The 13461-nt window shown below is 36.4% G+C and overlaps 1 pseudogene; it reads right to left on the bottom strand.

Annotated features, from left to right (window-relative positions):
• Positions 1 to 885: 885 nt before the first annotated feature.
• On the bottom strand, positions 886 to 2464 carry LOC138090726 (metalloreductase STEAP2 pseudogene; annotated as a pseudogene).
• Positions 2465 to 13461: the final 10997 nt, after the last annotated feature.

Genomic DNA, 13461 nt, shown 5'->3' on the forward strand with positions numbered 1-13461 from the left:
ACTTTGTGGTCTTGACTTTATGACTAATTCATCATATTCATTGAATGGTTATTACGTTTGGGAGGTATAGAGATGCCCACGATATTCTAAGCAATTGATCAAAACTTCTTTAAAGGGAAAGAAAAGACATTATTTTTATGAAATGCAACATTATAAAATATACCCACCTTATGGTGACTGGCCTCTTTCATTTCTTTTTTCTTGTTCACTTCTCTGCTATAAATCTGCAAATAAATGGATAGGAGCAGCTTTTACTCTATATGGTTTTGAATTAGCTACATAATTCTTAAGCAGAAACATTACTTAAAGAACAATTCTTTTCCCTCCCTAAACATACCAAAATTTCGGTTATAAGGTATGTGAAGTTTTACACTATTTTAAATCTTGTGTGTGTGTGTGTGTGTGTGTGTGTGTGTGTGTGTGTGTGTGTGTGTGTTCAGTTGCTCAGTCAAGTCTGACTCTTTTGCAACCCTAAGGACTGTAGCCAGGCAGGCTCCTCTGTCCAGGAGATTTTCCAGGCAAATCCAGAGTTGCCATTTCCTGCTTTAGAAGATCTTCACCACCCAGGGATCAAATCCACATCTGTGTCTCCTGCATTGGCAGATGGATTCTTTAAAACTTCTATTTTATTAACTATACTAATCAAGTATTTTACTGTGTGTGTTAATTGCTCAATGTGTCCAACTCTTTGTGACCCCATGGACTGTAGCCCTCAAGGCTCCTCTGTCCATGAAATTCTCCAGGCAAGAACACTGGACTAGGTTGATATTTCCCACCCCAGGGGATCTTCCGGACCCAAGAATTGAACCCGGACCTCTCACATTGCAGGCAGATTCTTTACCATGTGAGCTACCAGGGAAGCATCAGATGAATATCAAGTACATCTCATGCCTGCTGATAAGCTATGTTGAAAAAGAAGTATCTCTATAACCTTCTCACTGGTAAGCAGAGGCTGTAGACAACATGAATCAAAGTGAAGTAAAAGCTTAGTAATTCAAGCTGTTCTCTACACTGTAAGCAGGTCTCCAACCAAAGTGGAAAGCTTCTGTATTAGTGACATAATAAAGCTGATAAACAGCTGCCAGATCTCTGAGTAGACCAGAGACCACAAAGTAATTGCACCTATGGGCAAAGTTTTATTCACAGTCTCATCAGAAATGTTGTAAAAGTCACTCTACCAGTTTCTAGCACATGGATGAATCACATTTAGGACCCAAGAATAAAGGAAGAAAAACATGGCCAGGCTTATGGCTACAGTCACAGGGGTAAATTTGCAATTGCTCTGATTCCAAATCAACAGGAACAAAATTCAGCTGACTGGCAAGTTCAATAACCTTCTGTGGAGCTTGAATATTGTTGCTGCATATATAAACATGCCAGATAGCATCCTTAGATCTTAAAGGAAGGGCCCAAGCTGTTGCTCAGTTGCTAAATCATGTCCGACTCTTTACCACCTCATGGATCGCAGCATGCCAGTCTTCCCTGTCTTTCAGTATCTCCTGGAGTTTGCTCAAACTCATGTCCACTGAGTCAGTGATGCTATCCAACTATCTCATCCTCTGTAGCCCCCTTCTCCTCTTGCCCTCAATCTTTCCCCGCATCAGGGTCTTTTCCAATGTGTTGCCTTTTTACATCAGGTGGCTAAATATTGCAGCTTAAGCATCAGTCCTTCCAATGAACATTCAGGGTTTATTTCCTTTAGGATTGACTGGTTTGATTTCCTTGCTGTCCAAGGTAATCTCAAGAGTCTTCTCTAGCACCACAGTTTGAAGCATCAATTCTTTGACACTGAGCCTTCTTTATGGTCCAACTGTCATATCCATACATGACTACTTGAAAAACCACAGCTCTGACTAGATACACATTTTTGTAAATTGATGTCTCTGCTTTTTAATATTCTGTCTAGGTTTGTTATAGCTTTTCTTCCAAGGAGCAAGCATTTTTAAATTTCAGGGCTGCAGACACTCTCCACAGTGATTCTGGAGTCCAAGAAAATAAATTTTGTCACTGTTTCCATTGTTTCCCCTTCTATTTGCCACGAAGTGATAGGACCAGATGCCCAAGCTGAGACAACATTAAATCCTTTCACAATCAAAGAGTCCAGGAATAATGAAGCCAAGTATTCCACATTGGATGTTGGGTATTAGTTTATCCTCATGTTATTGCTCATATCAATCAAAATTCACCCATAGCAGATGTCTAGGTCCCACAGTAAGGTGTAATGTTCCTATATATAACAACAACATTCTATTTGATATGATTTGATTTGATCAACTTCTCTGTGAGTGGTATCTACCATATGAGGATAAAATTCAGCAGAAAATTTAGGATTTCTGCTTCCTATGACTACATCATGAAAGCCATATCTAATAAGTCAAATAGTCAGGGACTTAGCTAAATTTCTATTGCCAATTACACCTATAGTGGCCTTCCTTGAATCCTTCTTTTTTTTCTTTTTTGCCATGCCCTGTGGCATGTGGGATCTTAGTTCCTTGAACAGGGATCAAACCGGTGTTTCCTGCATTGGAAGCATAGAGTCTCAACTGGACCACCAGCAAAGTCCCTTCCTTGCATCTTTGATACCATTTTTTCCCCTGAGGCCAAAGAGTTTTTCTAAGGCTCTTGTGGTTTCCCATCAGTGTTTCATTCCTTGATACAGACTCTTCCAAGATCACCAGGGATATCTCCAGAATCTGGTTAAAGCAAAGATTCTGTTTGAGTGAGTCTGCAGTGAGGCCGAAGAATCAGCATTTTTAATAAGGTGATGCCAATGCTGCTTGTATGTGGGCTCCTCTTTGAACAGCAAGGCCCTCTATACCCTCTGACTTGACCTTTTCTATGATGCCCCTTGTCAGTTTCTCCCTTCTCTCTGAGTCACATCAGAAAATTAGATCATGGCATTTCAGAAGCTTTCCATGGCTGATGATCCCCCTCAGAGAATGTGAAAATGTAGAGACAGTAGTTTGGCTCAAGCAGTGTAAGGCAAAGTGTACATTTTCTGTGTAGTGATGAAGAAAAAGCAAACTTGACAGCAGATGAAATGAGTATTTTATGGACATGCAATGGAAAAGAGAAATATTTAAGTATTAGTGGTTCAGTCATGTCTGACTCATTGCAACCCCATGGACTGGAGCCTGCTAGGCTCCTCTTACCTTGGGGTTTCCCAAGGATTCTTAGGCAAGAATACTGGAGTGAGTAGCCATCCCCTTCTCCAAGGGATCTTCTCAACCCAGGGACTGAATCCATGTCTCCTGCATTGCAGGCAGATTCTTTACTGTCTCAGCCCCCAGGGAAGCCCAGAAATGTTTAAGGGAGAGAGATAAAATAAGAGAGAGAAGAAAACAATATTAAAGGAATGGGATGAAGCACAAAGGCAATTTCTGTGGCTGAAAATCTTGACAAGCCATTCGAGAAATACCTGGAAAGTCCCATCACTAGAAGTTTTGCTCTGTAACTGTGTTCTCCTCTCTTGCTGCTGTGGTCACCAGCTTTAGAAAACAATCCATTGTGAATATTTTTACATTTCTTTAAGGCCCAGGCTTTCTGACCCAAGAGCACTGGCAAGCTTGATTAAAGGATGATTGTTCAGAGGCTCTATATTGTATATTGTTCCAAACAAACTATGGGGATTAAACTCATCTGACCTGGAGACGTTTGCTCAGATTCTAGGACACTAAAAATCTAGGTACCTTCCTAACACTCTCCCCAGAAAACATTTATTTTATTTTGTTTTGCTTTTTTGCAACTCAAAGTGAAGGACTTTCTTTCAACCAGGGGAGGTTGGGCCCCATAGACTGTCTTCTACAAGTTCTAAATCACACAACATTAAGATTCTTACAGATTTCCCTGGTGGCTCAGTGGTAAAGAATCCATATGCCAATGCAGGAGACATGGGTTTGATCCCTGAGTTGGGAAAATCTTACCTGGCTCAGAACAACTAAGCCAGTGAACCATAACTGGTAAGTCTGTGATTTACAGCCCAGAAGCCGCAACTGCTGAGACCACATACCTAGAGCCATGCTTCCCAACAAGAGAAGACACTGCAATGAGAAGCCCGTGCACAGCAACTAGAGAGAAGACCCTGCTTGCTGAAAACAGAGAAAAACCCACCCAGCAATGAAGACTCTGCACATCCAAAAATAAATATATAAAAACTTAAGGAAAAAGATTCTTGAGCTGCAGGAACTAGCGAACATTTGGCTGACACTGTATCCCTCCATCGGCATCAGGGCTCCAGGAAATACCACTGAGACTCCCTATGAGAATTAAACTTTTCTAGACCAGGGATTAAATGTTTTCTGTCACCACACACTCATACAATTTCACACAAACAGTTATCAACCACCTGCACAGAGAAGTTCTACCCCGGTTTCTCACTCTGTAGTGCCTGTTTCACTGTTTCCTGGACTCTGACACTCTAGGTCCCATCACCTAGACTTTGCTTCACTCTTCTGACCCAGGTCCACTGTGACCCCCAGCATTAAGTGCCCTGTTCTTCACTATGACCAACACAATCCTGTGGTTATGAATATCAATTCTTTGCAGTCTGCTTCTAAACCCTGATTTTAGTCAAATGTCCAAGACCTGAATGTGTTAGGTACATCTCTGAAAGACATATTCTCTAGTAACTTAGAAGCATTTGATCTCAGAAAATGCAAAGATTAGGTGAAATTCATTTTAAGAACTGTTGAAGCTGCTCAAAACATATTTCAAGTATATTTGCTTTCATAAGACTAGTCAAACTCTAAATGGATTATATTTTACTTATTGCAAGTATTTATTCATAGTACAAGAATGACTGTAATGATTTCATTGAAATTATTTTAAGCTTATCTTATCATGCACATAATGTTCTGAAATGTGTATTTATATACTAGTTCATGGGGTCGCAAAGAGTCGGACATGACTGAGTGACTGAACTTAATTGAACTGAATACATATCACAGGGAAAGCTATGCCTGTGAACAGGCTGATTATCCTATTCTTGTGACCGAGTTTGACTCCTAAAGCACTCTATGATTAGTTACCTATTTCTCATTAAGTGAAAACAGAAGACTAAACTTGGATCTAAAATGGAAAATACAACCCATAGGCTGAAATTTTATTATAACAGATGTAAGATGCCTTAGTTTAAATCAGTAATATGTCAACAAGGGTTTTAGGATAAAACCAGTAATGGAGTATAAACATGAATTGGATACAAAGGTAAAAGTGAAAAGAAGTACACAATTTGTGGAAAAGATAAACCTGAAAATGACTACAATCTTATATGATTTATATTACCATTAAATTTAATGACAAGTGATACTTGCTGTGAAATGGATGAGCTAGAAAATTCGACTTTGCCTGAAATTCACTATGGGCAAAACCTGATAACTCATAATCTTCTCCAGATAAAGTTGTATTTATTCAAGCTGTACCTTTTCTCTGAATTCAAATCCTTTTTGGCTGTACTAAGTGTTCTTACATCTTTTTAGGTTGAATTAAGTCTTTTTAATTTTTCCAAAAATTCTTTTCAAGCATCAGGTATACCAAGGTATAGTAATTTTGTAATATATTTTAGTTAAAAATCTTTCTCTTTCACAGATAAAAGATTGGGTAATATTAGAGTATTATATATTATGCCTGTTCTATCTCCATTATTTAGCATAGTATTAGGGTTTTTCACACTGTTCTCAGAATAATTTCAAATCTTCAGAAACGAGAAATCAATAAAGACTCACCTCAGTTCACTTCAGTCACTCAGTCGTGTCTGACTCTTTGTGACCCCATGAATTTCAGCACACCAGGCCTCCCTGTCCATCACCAACTCCCAGAGTTCACTCAAATTCACGTCCATCAAGTCATCCAGCCATCTCATCCTCTGTCGTCCCCTTCTCCTTCTGCCCTCAATCCCTCCCAGCATCAGAGTCTTTTCCAATGAGTCAACACTTCGTATGAGGTGGCCAAATTACTGGAGTTTCAGCTTCAGCATCATTCCTTCCAAAGAAATGCCAGAGTTAATCTCCTTCAGAATGGACTGGTTGGATCTCCTTGTAGTCCAAGGGACTCTCAAGAGTCTTCTCCAACACCACAGTTCAAAAGCATAAATTCTTCGGTGCTCAGCTTTCGTCACAATCCAACTCTCATATCCATGCATGACTACTGGAAAAACCTTGACTGGACGGAACTTTGTTGGCAAAGTAATATCTCAGCTTTTGAATATGCTATCTAGGTTGGTCATAACTTTCCTTGCAAGGAGTAAGCGTCTTTTAATTTCATGGCTGCAATCACCATCTGCTCTGATTTTGGAGCCCCCCCAAAATAAAATCTGACACTGTTTCCACTATTTCCCCATCTATTTCCCATGAAGTGATGCGATCAGATGCCACGATCTTAGTTTTCTGAATATTGAGCTTTAAGCCAACTTTTCACTCTCCTCTTTCACTTTCATCAAGAGGCTTTTTAGCTCCTCTTCACTTTCTTCCATAAGGGTGGTGTCATCTGCATTTCTGAAGTTATTGATATTTCTCCCAGCAGTCTTGATTCCAGCTTGTGCTTCTGCCAGCCTAGCGTTTCTCATGATGTACTCTGTATAGAAGTTATATAAGCAGGGTGACAATATACAGCCTTGACATACTCCTTTTCCTATTTGGAACCAGTCTGTTATTCCATGTCCAGTTCTAACTGTTGCTTCCTGACCTGCATATAATCTCTTTAAAATTTCTTACAGTTATTGTCACAAGAAATTATATTACTGCAAAATCTACAGTACAGCACTGATCCTTGATTATCTGAATAAAAAGTATATCCAATGTTAAAACTGATAAATGTTTAAAAATACTACAAATGGTTAGAAATGATCTATGACAAAAACTTTATAAAGATTTCCCTTGGGCTTTTCACAGAAAAATTACCAAATTAATACAATGTGATTAGACAAAAGTAGGAAAACCACTTCCTAAGTTTAATAAGTTTATACTATCAAGATCTAAGAAAAATTAGAATAAATTGTTATCTTAAAGGTATTTTTCTTATAACTAAGTCTCTATAATAAAAGATTACAGTTATCACATGAATATTTTTGTTTATTTTTAAGGAATAAATGTAGGCATGCTTTTTTTCTTTAATATCAAATGTATTTATATCAAGTTTTCTCTTTTTTGTATCTATCTAAATTTATCCTAAATTGCTATGACATTGAGTTACATTTGTTTACTTAAATATTAATATGTTTTTTGTTGTTAATAAATTATTACCATTCTTATAATTCTAATAATCTCATGATCCTAATGTGAAAATATTAAGTCCATAATAATTTTAACTTAGCCTATGTATTGGTGTTTTACTTTCAAAATGAATCCTTTATTTCTCTTTATCCTATATTTGCATGCAAAATGCTTAAATTATATATCAAACTTTTGTTATTTATACCTGTAAATTTGGAGCATAATGCACGTGGATGAACACATCAGATTAAAGAATGCAGTGCAAATGTACTGCTTTGATCAAGTAAGATTATATTATATGTTAATTTCATATTATTACATGTTATTTATGATATATACTTATTGACAGGGCATCAAAAATAAGCTTCAGTATTCTCTAAAAACATACTGGAAGATAATACAGCATTTTCCATTACATTCCAAATTTATCATACTACAATCTGTTTTAAAAGAGGTCCTGATTAAATGTCTTATGTTAGATTGTTCAATTATTACACCAAAAAATGTAACTCTAGTTTGTCAGGGAGCTTCTTACTTTCAAAAGCCAAGCATGTTTATAATTGAATTCTTCTTGATTTTGAAAATAAAATGTCAATGAATACATAGGCTAAGTTAAAGTCATTATTGAATTAATAGTTTTGCATTAGAACCATGAAATTATTAGAATTATAAGAATGACAATATATAAATAGATTTATATGAATGATAATGTGCCAAGAATGTTCAAACTATGGCACAATTGTACACATTTCACAAGCTAACAAAGCAATGCTCAAATTCTCCAAGCTAGGCTTCAACAGTACATGAACTGAGAACTTTCAGATGTTCAAGCTGGATTTAGAAAAGGCAGAGGAACCAGAGATTAAATTGCCAATATCCATTGGGTCATGAAAACTGAAGAAAATTCCAGAGAAACCTCTACTTCTGCTTCATTGACTACACTAAAGCTTTTGACTATGTGGATCACAACACACTGTGGAAAATTCTTCAGGAGATGGGAATACCAGACCTGCCTCCAGGAAACCTATATGCAGGTCAAGAAGTAACAGTTAGAACCGGACATGGAATAACAGACTGGTGTCAAACTGGGAAATCAGTATGTCAAGGCTGTATATTGTCATCCTGCATATTTAACTTATATTCAGAGCACATCATGTGAAGTGCCAGGCTGGATGAAGCACAAGTTGGAATCAAGATTTCTAGGAGATATATTGATAACCTCAGATATGAAGATGACACCACCCATATGGCAGAAAGTGAAGAGGAACTAAAGACCCTCTTGATGAAAGTGAAAGAGGAGAGAGAAAAAGCTGGTTTAAAATGAAACTTTCAAAAAACGAAGATCATGGCATCTGGTCCCATCACTTCATGGCAAATAGATGGGGGAAACAATGGAAACAGTGACAAACTTCATTTTCTTGGGCTCCAAAATCACTGCAGATGGTGAGTGCAGTCATGAAATTAAAAGTAGCTTGCTGCTTGGAAAAAAAAAAAAAAAAAACTATGACAAAACTAGACAGCATATTAAAATGCAGGGACATTACTTTGCCAAGAAATTTCTACATAATCAGTGCTATAGTTTTTTCAGTAGTCATGTATGGATGTGAGAGTTGGACTATGAAGAAGACTAAGCACCTAAGAACTGATGTTTTTGAACTGTGGTGTTGGATAAGATTCTAGAGAGCCCCTTGGACTGCAAGGGGATCAAATCAGTCAATCCTAAAGATCAGTCCTGGGTGTTCAATGGAAGGACTGACGTTGAAGCTGAAGCTCCAATACTTTGGCCACCTGATGTGAAGAGCTGACTCACTGAAAAAGATCCCGATGCTGTGGAAGACTGAAGGCAGGAGGGGAAGAGGACGACAAAGGACGAGATGGTTGGATGGTATCACCGACTCAATGGCATGAATTTGAGCAAGGTCTAGGACTTGGTGTTGGACAGGGAAGCCTGGAGTGCTGCAGTCCATGGAGCTGAAAAGAGCTAGGCATGACTGAGTGACTAAACAAAGAATGATAATCAGAATTCACGGGAAAACTAGAAAAAGCTAGGAACAAAACAAAGAACTAGAAAACAAACTATGGAAGAAAAATTTCCCTTCTATACATAGTATAAACAACCCTGAAGGATGGAACTTATCCTCTCTATATTCTAGTTGAATTATAAATAAAATTTAGTATCACAATATTTACAGTAGCTTCAACTAGATTCATTACTTTTTTGTTTACATCACATGAGCATTCTGTGTATGCTCTGTGTATTTAAAGCTGCATATATTTGTACATATGACAGAACCCAATTTATGTGTTTAGTTCCTCAGCTGTGTTTTTGCATCATAATTACAAATAAGGTTTCATATTTAGCAAATTTGCTTCATAAATGTAAAAACAAAAATTCCCTAAAGCCACACTACTATGTAGCAATTAAATTTCTGAATGTTAGCATTTATTTTGAAAATTTCTTTTAAAGGCAGCTTTAACAAATTTAAAATTTACTGAGTTATTTGATGTATATGTTTTTCCTTAGTGAAAGCATCATATTAGTAACAGAAATATGTAGAAATTATCAATAATCATTTATGAGACAGAACCATCTTGTCAGTTCATATTAGTTTATATATTGGTGTGTTGGTAATGAGTGTAAAAGTAAGAAATAAATGACTTAATTAAAATAAATTTTGAAATCCTACTTTAATATAAAATCTGCCTGTTTGAACTTAAAAAAATGTTTGTTCAATGATAAAGTTTTTCTCATATATGGATACAGCATTGCCATTGTAATTCTGGTCTTGGCACTGATCTAAGACTTAGACTTCATTCTCTACTCTTTTCAAACACTCGTCTGGTTTCTGTTTAGTCGTCAATAAAAATCAATGAGGTAACAGAAATCACTTGCTCAGGTCGAAACTTTTTAAGTTTCTACTTGGAAAATCTTTGCACAAATCTTAAAGTACTGATGGAAGAAATTAATGTTCTCCATGCCAGCTAATTTATGTATAAAGTAACTAGTCTGGGATTTATCCATTATATAATGGTCTATCACTGTATCTCCTGGTCAATATTTCCCAATTTCAGTACACTTGGGTTCCCCATCTTGTCTCCTCCTACCAGCAAGATTTACTCTACAACTCCTTGTTACATTTTCATTCTCATGAAATAGAAGTGAAAGAGTTAGTTTTTCAGTTATGTCCAACTCTTTGTGACCCCATGGGGCTGCCTGTCACTCTCCTCTGTCCATGGAATTCTCCAGGCAAGTATACTGAGTGGGTTACTATTTCCTTTTCCAGGGGATCTTCCTGACCCCAGGGGTCGAACCCAGGTTTCCTGCATTGCAGGTGGGTTTTTTACCATCTGAGCCGCTAGAGAAGCCTTTCATTCTCATACTCTTATCCAAAGCCTAATATGCCAATAAGATCATTTTTTAAAAGGGGTAAAAAGCACTTTTATATATTTATATATTAAAAGGGTTCCAAATATAGGATTGCTATGAAATAAGGCATACAATGTGAATCTTCATTTTATTTGTCTACAAGATCGACTCCTATTGATGACTCCTACCTGTCCCTAGTGCTCTCTTCCCTTGGCCAATGGCACAAAATGACTCTGATGCTCGTGCTAACTCAGCGATAGTCTTTACTGGTCCCTGTTCTTCAATCCAAGCCAAGAATTGTTTCTGTTCAGGTTTTTACTCTCTATTTCAAGTCATTATTATGCCATTCTTGAATTACTGTGAATCTTTCAAGACAATTTTCCTTGTCTCTGGCATTTTCCCTCTCTGAAATCATATTCTCTTAGCAACTTTGCTTGTTACTGTGTGTACACCTTAACTTACGACTTATGACACACTATTGCAATTGTCAATTCAGTTGTCTTGTTATACATCTAGACAGCAAATTCATTAAAAACAGGATTATCTTCTTCAACACTGTATTACTAGCTCATTGTAAAATGTGTAAAACATATGATAAGCAAACTACAATTTTCAGTAAACAACCCCCTTGATCTGCTATTTAGATTGCCATCTTGTGTTTTTCAGTGTTTTTTCTATCACATTTATCAGAACACCATAATTATCCAATGGTTCCACTGATTAATCAACCACACACCATTAGCAAAGACGGGCCATGGATTTTTGTACCTATCATCATAATGAACTTGTTCTCACAGAAACTGTTAATGTAATGTTACTATTAACTAACAATTTCTTCTATTATTTATTGTTAATAAGCAGAAAGTAGAATAAATGGACATTCAACAAAAGTTGAGGTAGTGCACATATTGTGTTTTATTTCCTTCTAGGCTCCTAGTCACAAAAAGATTGTCATTAATTAACTAATTAATTCAATACATACTTTTGAAATCATGCTATGGGATAAGAATTTCAATGAGTTGAAGCTAGAAAAGTGGGTAAAGTCATTCCTGAATCCCCATTAAAATTGGATTTCAGTTAGAATATGTGGATATAGGTCAAATAATTTAAAAAAATACATCTTAGAAACAGGAAAGAACAGGATGCTTTGGAGAGCATAAAATAAGACAAACTAGTCTAGAAGGTAAGAGGGAAGTAGAAAATTGTAAAGCTGAGAAGGTCAGTGAACAATGAAGACTATCATTTAAATAAGCAAGATCAGGAGCTTAGAAGCCTGAATGAATAACTGGATAAAATGAAATTACAGACTGATGGGATAAGAGAAAAGCATCGTTGGAGTGGGGAGCACTAAAGCAAAGTCTTTCATTTGGGACAGGTGGTGTTTTGAGATGCTTGTGAAATACCCAAGTGGTTAGTTCTAAGAAATAGTCAACGCTAAGAACGTGAGAATTAGATGTGGACCTTAGACATGTATGTGTGAGACTGTAGTATGAGAAGATTATAGGCTACACAGGAGTATGTGCCATCATCTATGGCAGGTTTAAAGAGTGAAAAATTTAAGACCTTGGCTGTGGCTCTGACGTTCCCGCAACATTAACCAAAAAGCAAAGAAGCCTGTAAAAGAATCTGACATGAGCCAGAGACAGAAAGCCAAGGGAATAAAATGTCCAAGAACCAAAGAATATATTGAGGAAGAGGTCAACAAGTCTAATACTCTGGGTGTCAAATGTGTATGAAATAAAAAGTTTCCACTGAATCCACTGGCACACAATTTATGAAACTCTTTTTTTTTTTTTTAAACTAACAAACAAAAAAACAGAATGTTAGAAGTTGATTAGAAAGAGTTTAGGGAGAGAGGAAAAAAGTAAATGTAAATATTTTTTGAAGACATAGCTGTAAAAAGAGAATGGGAAAGGCTAGAGCCCGTGGGGATGCTGAGGAAAGTACCAATAAAGGGAAACAGGTGGAACAGAATTAGAAAAGAAGATAACTGAAAATTTAGGCATTTTTAAAGGGACTGGAATGAGGGTTACACTGGCATTAGGAAAAGAATATTATTCCACCACAAGCAATAAGAAGTAGGAAAGAATAACTTCAACTGCTGTAGGTTTGGATATTTAATGGGAGAAAATTGAAAACAAAAGAAACAATATTTTTAGAATTTTCTATGAAAATATGGGAGCTTAAATACTGGCTATGTTTTGGAAGAGAAAGCAGGAGATAGTAGATAAGCAAAATGAGAAAAGACTGTCAGAATGTGTGGAGATTATAAGTGTTACCGCAGAGTAAATTTACAGAAGTTGTGAAAATTTCTTAATTAGCACTGTTCAATGATGAAGGTAGTTTTTAGGTGAACTAATAATTGCTGTTGTACTGTAAATTCTAAGCTGGTTATTTTATTTTATACCTCTAAATTCAAAAATGATACTTGTCTTTTCATCATTGCTAATTACTCATGACCTTGAATTTTTTACCTTTTTGTTGAAATCTATTTTACGTAGGGTAACTGTGTACATATATTGATTTCCAATGTGATGACTTTCAACATATTCATCAACTGTGTAAACCATACCACTATCAAAATACAGAAAATTCTTGTTGGCTTAGAAGGGCCCTTCATGGAACTTCTTTTTTCATCTCCTCCACATGAGATTTCTACTGTGAGCATTTCAAAACAGATTGGTTTGATGGAGCTCCAATGTTTCATAAAAATGGAATCTTGCATTGTGTACTCATTTGTATTTGCTTCTTCCACTCCTTATAATGATTAAGACATTCATTCACATTGCTTTCATATATCATTAGTTTTTTTTTTTTTTTTATTCCTCCATGGTATTACATTGCAGGATGATGCCATAATTTGTTTATCCATTATTCATTAGTTGA

The sequence above is a fragment of the Capricornis sumatraensis genome, chromosome 14 (assembly GCF_032405125.1).
Source record: "Capricornis sumatraensis isolate serow.1 chromosome 14, serow.2, whole genome shotgun sequence".
Lineage (NCBI taxonomy): Eukaryota > Metazoa > Chordata > Mammalia > Artiodactyla > Bovidae > Capricornis > Capricornis sumatraensis.